Genomic DNA, 14,216 nt, shown 5'->3' on the forward strand with positions numbered 1-14,216 from the left:
TTTCACGATGTAATATTTTTTTATTTGTGTTATCATTAGGCCTAATATTGATAGTGCATGCACTATCAATATTAGGCCTAATGATAACACTCATGATCACATACATGTATGTGATCATGATCGAATGCTAATGAAAATCGATTCGCTTTTATTTTGATTACACTCGATCACGATTACATACACTATCACCAAAAGGATAGTGAGTATATGTAATCGTGATCGAATATGTAATCGTGATCGAATGCAAATGAAAATCGATTCATTTTCATCTGCACTCGATCATGATAACGATCACTTTAATAGGGATTTTTTTTTCAAGTTGAAATTTGCCTCATCTTTTCTTACGTACGAAATATCAAAAAACAATGAATGAATGATCTCTGGTCAGGCGAATTGATGATGTCATTTTTTTGAACCAATGAAACTATTCGTTAAGGACAGGGAAAATATGTACTCTGACCAATTAAAATACGTTTAAAATTTCTCTCATCTCTCACACAACGACTAATTGTAAATATTTAAAATTTTTCAAGTCAGATTTTTAAATAAAATAAAAAATGAATAAAAATAACTTCTACCCTATGAAGAACGCACACAATTCAATTCATTTCCAGTAAGTATACTGGCTTCATCAATCTAGCCCCAATCCTAGAGAAATACATGCAATAATTCAACCATAAAATTGCAAGTGGAAACGGAAATGATAAGAAAAACGACTCAAAATGAATTCTCAAGGAGCAGTTACATATGTATGATTACCTACGTTACATTAGGTAAGTTTTCATATTTAAAGTCTGTATTTTTGAAAATTCGAACATGAATTCCGAATTCGTGTTGCAATTTCAATTAGACGAATAATGAATCAAGATGCTTGGAAACATGTTGAAATATTTACAATCTTCCAGCAGACAAAACAAAACATGTAATAACCGGAATTAGGAATAAATAAAAATTATTATTAGGGTGGAATTACCAATAATTAACAGTATCAACATAATTCATTTTGTTTAAAAGATCATTCACAGCAAATTGCAATGAAAACTTCAATAAATTAATCTCCAACCTTTCTTAAATAGAAAGAAATGGTACCTATTTGTATTTTAAAAGTTACTCAACTTACTGTTTTTAAAGATCTGATGAGAAAAATTCAATAATTTTTGCCACTACTGCTGCCAGTATAGTGTAGGTATATGATAGGTCAAAGGAACTAGAAACGTATTTTCATTGGTTGGAGTAATTTTGAGTTTCCTTGTCAATAACGGTTAGTACCCATAAAAAGTTGGTTGATACTTCTGAATATCATGAACAAAGCTTTACAATTCAGGTAACAATTTTGCTGAAACGTCGATTCTTATACATAGGATCAAATGATACAGCCAGATCTTCATTCCCAACAATCCAAATGAATACAATCATCTACTCATGCGCATCACACAATCGAGCTGGCTCGAGTATAATATTTTATCCTGTTCTCAGAAAATTGTGTTATTCGCTGGAGAAAGGGGAAAATATTTCGAATTCACATAAAAGTTTTTTCGACACAAATGGTTTACCATGAATAGGATCAAATGTTACCGTCAGATTTTGTAAGTGGTCATGTCTTGGAAATCGTTTTTTGTTCATTTGGATTGTTGGGAATGAAGATGGACTGGACTTCAAAATGAACCTTGAATAGTAAAAAGCGTCCTTTTTCTTGGAAAAGCTCGAATTGGGTGTTCTTCACTCCTTTCTCTTATCTCGCGAAAATTTTATAATTTTTACGAAACTACAATGCATTTGAATACTAGAATTTCTACATTTGGTAAGTTTCTCCACCCCATTCTCGAACGCTCTGAACCATAGTGATAATTCTCGCTCAGGTTGAAGTATACAGTTCGATGTTCTTGCTGTAAAAATGACGCTATTCCAGCAATAAATGACACCAGTCTACCATCCCATCGCTGCCATTTAACCTCTCAAAGACGCAGATGTATTCCATTTATGCAATCCACGCCACGCCACCGCTCGCCTCAAACTCCTTACACAGACATACCACACCATCCATTGGCACGTCGCAAGTGTAACGTACCGGAAAAGCGCCGAAAATCGAATTTCAGCCTTTTAAAAAAGAAAACGACGACAGATAGAAAGAGAAGGAAAATAAAGAAGAATTTTCGTAACGCGCTGATTCATTCGAGTTGTGTATACTATAAGGCGGCCAAGACAGAACGAGGAGGGGGTACCGGAGCGGCGCGACGATTACCTCAAAAAGAGAACAGCGCGGCGCGGTGGAAAAGCAAATTAATCTTAATCCGATTAACGAAGGCGGAAAAGATCGGAAAAAATAGGAAATATTTTTACTTTTCACCTCATCGGGCGGCAGGCAGAGTGGGCAAAGTGAGGAGGAGGACGTTGATGCGATGTACCATTCTTCACAGGCGCGGCGCGGCGGCGTGTTTTCGCTATGGCAATCTTCTTTGTAACGCTTAAATTCTTCGGTAAATACGGCGTTTATTTTTTAACCCTTCTCTTCGTCGCTTGCTCCCAACTCCGAAGCCGCAACCGACCGAGTTTTTCTTCTGCACGAATAACAACAACAACAACAACAACCGGCATAAAATTGGTGTTTTTCACGTGTGCGTGCTTATGTAGGTTGGCCTATAGGCTACGTGTGTGAGTCGAGCCGTTTTTGCTGAGGTACTGCCTGCCTAGACCTATGAATTTTTATTTTAAAGATTTTTACGACGACTGTGTTATTCCATAAAAATTTGATCGCGAATATTATGCCCCGAGTAAACATGAATTTACTACACTATCGACGATGCTGCATCACGCAGCGCTCTGCTGCGCCGTGTACCTTGCTGATAGGCAATGTTTTAATGCCGATTTTTACAAGGTTTCAGTTTACGATATACAGACGACAAAATAACGTTCAAATTGTAACTATCGACGAGTCAATGTGTAAAAATGTTTTTGGGTTATCGAAAGCACGACTTGGTAGGTGAGAGGGAAGCTGATACGCATGAATCAGTTGACTAAAGAGAAATATTAACGAAAGAAAATAATTTTCTAACGCATGTAATCATTTGCATGGTTGGTAAGTTTTTTTCTACCCTTCATCTAGCAAAGCATTGCTTACTTAAAGGAGACGTTTTGGGGACCTATATACCGGACGGTGTATTAGGTTGGAAAATGTGCTCAGCGGAATCCTTGATTTTTGTATATCTTCAAACTTCAACAATGAAGCACATCAACACAAAAAAACTACTCTCACATAATATACCTATAAGTATGGAATACAAAAACAAGCGATGAAAAAATATGGAATGCATTACCGTATCATTTAAACCTAATCCCAAAATCATTGCACTCCACCGACATGCTACAGCAATACTAACCTAAAACAGAAAAAAAAAACAAACCATTATAAGACTTTTATACTAACTTCATCAGCCGTTGAATGTCACAATTAATTTATTTATTCAACGTATATTATTCTGAAATCAATGGGGGTAGCACAAAATTATGTTCAGAGCTCAAAACAGCTTGAAAAATATTTCACCCCTACCATTCATCAATCAGATATCGGCTTTGAAGCGTAACAAGTTCAAAAATTAATTTCCTCATCAATTATTTTTTTTCTTGGGGGGGGGGATATATTTGGGAGGAAATACTCAATTCACATACAAAATTTTAGCGTAATTGGTCAAAAATAACACCCCTAGCAGCGATTTTCTTCATTCAAGCCATGGAAAATTCAACTCTTTTCGGCGTGTGCCGTTTTATGAGCCGGATTCGGCTCATTTTTGGCAAGTAAATATGCTGGGACTTTGTTAACATGCATGCCAAAAATCAGCCGAATTCGGCCCATACAACGCTCTATACAGCAAAAAGAGTTGAATTTTCCATGCTGAAAAAAAATAATCGCTGTTGAACGTGGTTTTTTTTACCAATTTCTCTGAAATTTGGCGTATGAATACAGAATCTTACTCTCAACATATCACCTCGCCCCCCTCAAAAAAACAATTTTTCAAGAAAAAAATAATTTGCGAGGAAATTACGGAAGTGGTACACTCAGGCACACTCTTATCGCTCCCATGAACAATCAGACCCATGTTGCATATAAGCTGTCTTGGAGAGATATACACAATATGGTTCAATTGCTCCAACACTTCTTTGATACACCCTGTACAATTGTGTAGATTTTCAAGCCAAAAAATGCCACTGGTAAAGATTTTCAGATTATGCTCAGTTCAAAGTGTGAAGAGACAAGGAAAACTATTTTTGAAACAATTTTCAGGTTTGATAGCCATATTATGAACACTTTTTACTCACCAAGATCGTCAACATCAAATTTTTCGAATTCACAGTCCCCATTTAGGGGGCTTATACACAAAAATTCCGTGTCTTTTTCAGCACCCTCTCTTTCTCATTCGACATTAAACGGGGGATGAGAGATGAAAATGACACAACAAATAAGGTATGTATTAATGTTTTTATGGTTCAGTAAGTAATATTTTCAATTTTTCAATTTTTTCATACACCACAATTAGGTACCCTAGAATCAAATCCAATTCCACATAAATCCGTACAAATCGACACCTCACTCGATAAAACCGTCATTATCTTCGCGTCGACCATACACCATACCATCACATTTTCTGATCATTTACCCCTTCATTAAAACGTACAGTTCATCGTCAAGATGCTATTTCCTGACCACATAAAGAATAAAGATATTAAACACGAGTAAAAAGGCACCTGGTAAATATTCATCACCGCGTCGAGATACAATGAGTACGCGTTTACTGCTTCGCTTGTAAAGCAACTACAAATTTGGCAACTTTAATAATGCTTATTAATTATTGATTTAGTCTTGCTGTCAAACAACTAGTAGCCGTCGAAGACTTCGTACATAATGCTGTTTGTCGGCTTGATTGTGCAGAAAATGGAATGGCAGAGATGGAGAACATCAGGAAAGAGTGCTGCGATTCATGTACTTTTGAAATATCTCGGCGTTTAGATTAAAATAGCTGATACAAAAACCTAGCTCATTGTCTTACACACACAGTAGGTTATGAAGAGCACAAGCACGAATGAAAAATAGCTATTATTAGTCGTACACGAGGAAACGATACAATACGCGAGAAAACATGCAACTGTAAGGTACGAAAATTAAAAGGGGTAAAATGCAACTTATTTGCAGGTACAGTGGCTGCTTATATTCTGTGTCGTGTAAACTTTATACTATTTTACGCAACACACACCTACACCGACCGCTACATTTAAACACCCTTGTAGACTCGAGAGAAATGTTCATATTTGAGATATTTTTTTCGCACAAAGAAAAATTATAATTATTAGCGACGACGACGACGACGACGTTTTGACGAATATTGTGAAGAAAAAGATGAAGAGTGAGAATGGCTACGAAAAACACGTATACAGGGTGTCCTCTTGTCAAATTACTTGGTACTGAAAAACCCTACGACACAATATATTAAAAAAATTTGTTGGTACAAGCTGTGAAATTGTACCTAATGAATGAAATCAAACAGGTCAACGCCTGGCTATAATTTACACAAGCTTTGCAAGTGATTAATATTTAATATCTTCACCCAGTACAAGCCAAGATTTCAAAAACTTGACTTTTTCTGAACGTATCAGAAAAATAAAATAAAAAAAATGGAAAGCAGTATGAGTAAAATGCCGAAATTTATATCAACCAACATAACATGAATCTGAAATTTAAGCTACCTATTCGCTGATTGCAAGAGTTTTTCTGCTCAATACTTCATACAGATGGTTTTTCAATATTGAACATTCCTTCATCATACAGACTCAAACTCTTTGCATGACCACAGAGTGCGTACTATGCAGCTCAACAATCACTAGAGTGATAAAAAAGCAGAAATTTTGATTTCTCAGAATTGGCTCCTAAGTAGATTAAGAAGAAAGATAATACTTATTCTGTGCTAACCACATATAGAAAAACTCAATAACAGATCAAGAGGAATCAATCCTGATTACAGACGGAAAAAATTCAACCAGCTCCGTAATTCGAGATGAAAAAGTGACACAGCTTTAGAAATTGTATTGGCCAGTAATTTGTTAGAAAACCAGCAGTGAAATGGATGAAACAGAAGTTTTCATTACTGATATCATGAAAGTGCGTATTCCCACTCCTGCGTTGACGCACGAAAGCAGCTCTTTTATTGGCAACGCGAGAAGTATTGTTCCGTGCGTTTACGAGGTATGTACACAGTAAGTAAGTTAAATTACTATCATTTGTATTTCACTTTTTTTCAAAAAGGAGACCTTAAAATTTACTTTTTAGATCTCTCATCAAAAAAGGACCCTGAAACGCTAGAAAATTTCAGGTAAGTTAACTGGTTTGATCAGATAAGAAAGTTTTCAAAGCTACAGACACGCAATTCATTTTTTACTTTTTCGCTTTTTAGATGCGATTAAAAAAATGTAGGTACAAAAATATGCACGAAATGATCGTTTTTGAGCCTTTACAAAAATCAATTTTTGACTAATAAAGCTACGTAAAATTTCGTATAAATATGCATTAAGAAAGTAGGTAGGTGTATTCAATTTTTTATCCTTTTCATTAAGAGGCCGATCTAAAATCCGAAATAGCAGAATGGCGAGTGCCTGGAAATACGCACTGCTGGCCGGAAACCACATAAATTGACGTCGACCATACGCCAAAACCTCGAGACCGAGGCGGTAAAAATAAATTTAAAAAATTTTTCTGGGTATTTTGTTATTTCGATGACACTTGTTGTCCAAATACAAATACCTCACTCAGAATAGAATGAATGCCATGCTCAGGTTCACAACCCAAAAACTAGAAATTACCCATCTCATATTTTTTTTTGAAGCAAAAATTGAGTAAAAAACAAAAACATAAAAATTACTCATCGTTTCACACTGGGTGATCTACAGTATGTAAGATTGGTCCTCTCTCTCTCTTCATCAAAAAATAATTCAATACAAATTGAACATTCCTGAAGAAACAAATCACACATGTAAGTGAGAGATTTCAAACCTTAAAATTATGTCTTTGGTTTTTTCATAAGATACTTCGTTTTTTCCAAATATTGATGTTTTGCGATGGAAATTTGTAGAAAAGTATCAAATTTATTATCACAAAAATAATCAATTCGAGCTGAATTTTTCAACTGTTTTAAAAATACTTCAAAAACAATGCTTTCTGGATAAAATTAAATCACTTTCTTAGCGAGGAATTTCTTGTGTACTTCACAATTTTGTTCCTGCTCCTCGCGATTTTTACTAGACCAGATTTTCCCAGCTTTGAACCATCAGACGTAGCATTCCAGAATATTCACCCCGCCTTATACAGGAAAGCTCGTTTTATTTCAAGGTAAGGTACTATTTCCTTTCATATTGCTCAAAAAGCTAAATCAATATGTATGTAAGCATCTCATTAAAAGACCACCAGAAAAATTCTACTTTATACAATATGATCGTGAAATGATAGGAATTGTGAAAACTACTCCTTAGATTTTGGCGTCCAAAACGTGAGTCTCTCAAGATGTTGTTTGGTTGACCGTTCTTAAAATTGCTTAGTCGAATTTGAAGATTGTGGATTCCACGAAGTATTGAGCGAATCTCTGCCATTTCTTGGACACTCGTCGTCGCTCTTCCACACGAACATTAGGGTGGATTGCGAAAGAAAGTCGGCGGATTTTCAGCTCCGGAGATGCCACTGAATGGAGGGGAGAAATAGACCCTCACAGAGAAGACATTTTCAAAGAAATTGAAGTTTTTTTTGCTACTGTCACTACACAAACTGTTTTGAAAAAAAAAATGGTTCAGTCCCAATTGAACGTATTCGAGATTATACTTGTACGTCGATTCGATCTACGAGTATACCTTTGCGTTCAAAATCGAAGACCACTTTTAGGGTTCTACAAAACTGAGCAGTTGAAAATTTGTGAATCGCTCGTTTTTGAATATAATGTATCTATGTACTTATGTTATGAAAATTTTTTCTTCGCAAATACTTCACATTAATTATGCGAAAATATTGAAAGATATCATTCCTGAAACCAGAGAAATATTTTGAAACGCAGTGATGCCAATTTTCGGTCATTACTGCTAATTTGAAAAAAAAGTGGCAAATTTTTGGCTACTTTTCTCGTATTTTGACACTATTTTTTTTCCAGTCTCAGGAATCACATCTTTCAATATTTTTGCTAAATTACTGCAAAATATTTGAGAAGAAAAAAATTTTAAAAACACGAATCCATTCAAAAATGAACGACGTTCTCATTTTTGAACGCTCAGTAGAATGGTAAAAATGATCTTGGATTTAGATGGCAATCGCATAGATCGACGCAGAATCTCAAATACTTTCATTTAGAACTAGGCCATTTTTCTCAAAACATATTGACTATGGACGGGAGCGAAAAATGTGATTTTTTCCTCCAAACTGGACTTTTTTAGAGACCCCATTTCTCCCCTTCCGGGACATCTTCCGAGCAAAACTTTTTTTAAAGTAAGTTTCATCTCAAAATGAAGGTCTTTGCTGAATTTGGTCAAGATTCACCAATTTTTTTTTTTCGGACGATCCACCGCGATGAACATAACATTACATTTGCCTACTTCCCATTACCTACTTACGATGACAAAAATATTGCTTAAAAGCCGTTTCTTTTGCTGGAATTGTCAGCAGTCTCGCTTTTGCAATCAAAAAGTTGCAAAATCAACTATTGGCGAAAGTTGCATAAAAATATTAAGTACTTTTTGCATTAATTGCCAAAAGTACTGTCGTTTTTTACTAAAATTGTGCAAAATTCCTATTGAATTTTGGTGTTTTGTTTCAGGTCTCAAAATGGCTGAACAAGATAACATTTCTGATGCTGTTGGGACATTTGTAATGCCTTCAACAACAGAACAACTCAATAACCGAATGAACACATACAAATCAGAGGTCTAGGTACCTCAGAATACAATAAACCCACACAGCCATACTGTATAACGTAATGTCTTTCGATTGTTTTCAAAAAAAAAGGCGATACATTCAGCAATATTACCAGAATGAGCAGCTCCGTTTCGATTGCACGTAAGTAAGGTTATTGACTATTTTTCTCGTGTTTTTTGTCATCATTCAACACATCCGAAAACTAAGGACACCATGTATATACAAGTGGAGAAAACATTCCAAAAAAACCTCGCAATATCGCGTAGTTCTAGCAGTTTGCAGTTTTCTCTGTGTGCATAATACACAGAGAAGTTGTATATGCCCTCTCGCACGCCAGCATCACATACCACCTAATAATAGGCGAGTTTTCGCGCTAACGAACTGCATGGCTTTTAAACGGCATGACAGTAATTGGATGTCGTTGCATAAAATACGTATAACGGCGTGTTATTTGACTAACGTAAGATATACGTACACGTAGGTACAAAGCAAAAGGCTTATGAGGAGTGGTACAGTAAGCAGAACAGACTACATGGCAGGGCAGACGCGAGGCTCGACATAGTACACTAAAACTTTATAGCACACTTGTACAATATACACTTGTATTGCGAATGAGAGAAGAGAGACCAGTGAGAAATATCTGGCACGTTCGTATACTTGGTTTCGCAGCACAGCTATAGTCGTCAGCCAAGTACACTCGGCTACATAAGGAGGGTTGTTATGACTGACACGAGGGTAAACTATTATCTTTTAGGTAATGTGAAGCAAATCAAACCCACCAAGGGAGATCGCTCCCTTCGCTTTAGTTAGTATAAGAAGAATCAGCGCAACCGGGCCAAGTTCCGGGCCGGAATTTTCTCTACAGTTTACTCGATCCCTTCGAAAAACACGCGTAAATAAGGGAATATTAGCATTTTTTCCATCTACCCTTCGGTCATCCGGGCTGAAACGCCTTTACAGCGATGCAGACATAGCTATGTACAACTTAAGAAGATGTAGTGTAAGCAGTTCCCAGTACTGTTGCGGATATCGATTTATTTCAGCAACCACGACGTTGGGGTATCTCGGGTTTCATTGTTTGCCGAACTGACGTGCAGACTAGTCTCGAATGGAAAGCTCGCAAAGATATAGGGGTGGATGACGACGGCGTTGGTCGCCACAAATGCCCAAGCTTTTAATTCGAGACACGCTGATGCTCGGTCGGTTACATCATTCAAACAGGGTAACTGGAAAATACCCCCAACTCCTTGTTTCATTCACGATCGTAAAGCCTACTTTGCGAATTTTATCGTTAGCACCTCGTATCACGTCTCCCTTTCCCTTTTGAGTGTTCCTGTATAGTAACAGAGACAAATTTCTTCTCCGCTGCAGATACCTCTTATATGTAAGTATACTCTTACTATCTTGTACACATTTTATACCAAAAGTAGATATAAATAAAGACATAGTCATCGCCGAAGCTGAAAAATGGCAGCGGTGAAGGGTACGAAGACAGGCGTGTTTCGCTAATGAAATTTTTACGCTGTCATTTTTGACGATGGAAGTTTCAACTTTCGACGAACGACCCACCACCACCCTCGTTACTTGTTCGCCGCAACCGAACGTTTAGTTTCTAAACCATTGTTTCTTATAGGCAACTTTTCTATTTCGTTTATTGAATTGTTCGAAGCTTAATTTTACAAAGTGACGAGCCCTCGCGATTTCGCACCGCTCAATTAGTTAATTGCGCCTATACCCTTTCTTCGCCTCGACCCCCTTGGCGGATATTTTTTGGCCAAAAGATGGTTGGCGACGATAAAATCTTCGACGATATCGTCTTATTTTTCGATACGTTTAAAAAGCGTTTCACGGTGACTCGCGTTGGTAGAGTATAGTTTTTTTCATTCTTTCATCCTGTTGTACGTATTAAACGGTCTCGTAGCCGCCAACTCAGTCATTTTATCCTTCCTGCTCGTTACCCATTAACCTTGAAAAAACGCTAGATAATTTTCCAGCCACGCTATACCGTCGCTAAATGAACAGCTGAGGTAGACTATACATACATAGGTAGAGTTGCGTCTACATAGGATCTAGCCGCTGATTATAGAACAAACGTCAATCTGTCAATATAGGTATACCGAAGTAGTTATTTGATTGCGAGCACCTTATCTTTATCTTTTGTAATAGGTTAATTATTTATCGGGCGAATTGAAAGTAAACTATGAATTGAATTATAATCAAACGGAATGCTGACTTGGCTGATATTTATTTTTAGATTAGTCAGATCACTGGATCACCGCAAGTCTCAGGCCTCCCACATATACTCCAACAGTAAGTGGAATTGTGAATACATACATATACTTGTATGAATAGAAAGAATCGACAACTAATTTTATAACAAGCTGCTGCGCTTTAGGTACAGAATTTCTATATTAAAAGTAGGGCATTTACCAATCGGAGCAATGCGGGCATGCATACTCTCTGCCGTCACTACGTGGAGGACAACTCTCCAGCGCTACTATTGATGCATGATATTTTCTTCACAAAAATGCAATTTTTTCGATTGTTCGCGAGTTCGGGTGAATTTTTATGTGGTCTCAACTTAAAGACAATGAAATTCCCTATCGATTGATGTTAAATTTTTATCATTTCGCGTGAAAATAACGATTTTATAATATGAATACTTCCATTTACCGATTTTTGCATACTACATAAATGTCAACTTCAAACTCAAAATACTCAAAATTTTCAGTGAACACACAGGTATTTTAATGAAGCAAAATGTTTGTAATTTTATCCTCTTTAAAATGGGGGTCTCCCGAAATCTCTACATTTAACCGTTGAAAAGTTTTCGCAGCTGAAAGTTGCGAAAACAATGCAAAAACCAGCTGCGAGCGGTAGTGTTGAACTTTGAACTAAAATTACTCAAAATTTTGAGTGCACACATAGGTATTTGAGTAATACAAAATGTTCGTAATTTTATCCTCTTTGAAACACTTTTTTACCCAAAGCTCTACCTCTGACCATTCAAAAGTTGCGTTTTGGAAATTTATAAATTCAAGAAACGAAAAGTACCTATGATTACAAGAGAGTTTTTGCATTTTGCTTTTTACTGATGGACCGCGAAAAAAAAAAAAATGTCGAAAAATGTTCATCATATGTATTTGGCGAGGACTTTCATTATGAGTTGAAAATCACTCAGAAAACAATCAAGTCCTGAAGGTATCCCTAAATTGAAAATATGAGCCTTCAAAGCGAAGAAATTTTCAAAGAAATCAAGAGTTTTTTGTTTGAATCACTTCTTAACCTATTTTGGAAAAAAGGCCCAGTTCTAAAACATTTTAATCGAGATTCTGCGTCAACCGAGGCTGTAGTCGTAAAAATCCAAGATTACATACAGGGTTCAACCAAGCAGTTGAAAATGTGCAAATTGCCAATTTTTGAATAATAAATTGCCAGTTTGAAAATATTTTCTTCTCGAATATTACTCATTAATTGTGACAAAATACCGAAACATATAATTTCTGATACTGGGGAAATATTATTTTGGAATGCAGTGGTGCCAATTTTCTGGCCACTGTAGCCAAGTTTCAAGACTCAAAAAAATTTACCTAATTAATTTTTCGCTAATATTTTTCAATTTTTTGAAACAGGAAAACAGAATTTTAAAAAAATTGACCACCGTATTTCAAAATATTTCCTCAGTTTCAGAGATGGCATCTTTCGATATAATGATAATTCGAGGAGAAAATATTTTCAAATTCAAAACTTTATCAAAATAACCATTTTTGCAAATTATCAACCACCCAGTAAAACCCTAAAAGTGAACTTGGATTTCTAGGTCGATGCACCATTTCGAATACTGTGTTTTAAAACTGGATTATGTTTCCCGAAGTAGGGTATAAGGTGCGGACTAGAGCGAAAAAACACGATTTTGGTGAAAATTCATTTTCTACGAGGACTCATAAGTTATCTCCCCTACAGAGATTCTTTCAGAGCTCAAATTCTTCCACGGCGACCTGCCAACATAAAATAAAAAAACCCCACTGAATTTGGCCAACATTTTTCAATATTTTTTTCTCAAAATCCACCCCAACAGTTATTCTTTTTCGAGTTAAAAATGATTGCGATTACTGTTGGGCAAAGTTTTCAAATATCACAACACACATGTTCGTGGATTTACGACAATCTTCGACCTTCAATCAGAATTGTTCAGATTTCAAAGTGAAATTCGAGCCAGTAATCAAGAGGAATTAAAAATCACAAATCGTGATCAAGAAGGCTTATTTCAATTTTAATTTACTATTTTTTTTTATCTACTTTTCCATCAAATGTCATGCAAAAAAGTAATTTAAATTTATTTAGTTCAGATATGCCTTCAAGAACAAGGAATAGAAAAAATACCTGAAGGAATACCACAGTAGTAAATCAAAATCGCAGCCAATCATTCCATCCTCGTCAGATGTTGAGCCCTATGCTCTGTCATTATCACTGGACATTCAAAGAGGTCGTCGTACGTGTGTTTTTCATATTGAAAAAGTTCAACTTGAAAATCGGAGGTTCAGGAAAAAAATAGAACCTTAGAAAATCAGCAAAATTTCCATTTGAATTGCAGCAAAAATTGAATGCCAAAGAAGAAAACTTCGAAACTGTCGACTGCGAAGAACTAATTCGCGAATGAGATAAAACGAATTCAAGTAAGTAAGTAACTTAAATTGCTGATTTCTCACCATTAATTAACGTGATTGCAGTCAAATTAGGTATGTACTTACGCTACTTACTATCAATCACTCGACACCAATTTTTCGGAAAAATGGTTCGGACAGATTTTTTAAACTCCATTTTCCATCAAATATGGAAAAGGCTTTGAGCATATTGGAAATTAATCGACATTTCCATTCTTCTTCAAACAGGCACATTAAATTTATGTTTTCCCCAAAAAATTTCCAACTCACTGAATAAACCAATACGAGAAAACATGCAAAACATTATTTCCCATTCAGGTGTAAGAAAAAAGTACAATAGGATACAAAGCAAAATCGTACCAATTTTCCAATAACGAAATTTTGTACCGAACACCAAACCGCACCAACAAAACATGCGAGATAACAGCGATCCCCTTTTGCGTGATTTAATTCAAGTAAGTAATCCACAATTTTCATCATAATTCTTCTCGAATTCGTATAATGTTCATACCTATCTTTTTCAGATACCCTTTTGCTCACAACTTGAAAATTTTTCTCATTAGCAGGATGAAAATTACACAAGACAAACTCAAAAAAACTAACACGACATACTTAAA

General features: G+C 35.9%; 1 protein-coding gene across 2 annotated transcripts in view; it reads right to left on the bottom strand.

The window, feature by feature from the left end:
• LOC135833142 (seipin-like) overlaps positions 1 to 14,216 on the bottom strand; it is a 213,346-nt gene that overhangs the window by 38,596 nt on the left and 160,534 nt on the right. The window contains exon 8 of one of the 2 annotated variants that reach the window (XM_065346797.1): positions 1,123 to 3,377. The exons of the other annotated variant lie outside the window; for it this stretch is intronic. The gene's annotated coding sequence lies outside the window, so the exon portion shown is untranslated. Of the gene's footprint in view, positions 1 to 1,122; positions 3,378 to 14,216 lie in introns of those variants that run through there. 2 annotated transcript variants of the gene reach the window in all.

The sequence above is a fragment of the Planococcus citri genome, chromosome 1 (assembly GCF_950023065.1).
Source record: "Planococcus citri chromosome 1, ihPlaCitr1.1, whole genome shotgun sequence".
In the NCBI taxonomy this organism is placed as follows: Eukaryota; Metazoa; Arthropoda; class Insecta; order Hemiptera; family Pseudococcidae; genus Planococcus; species Planococcus citri.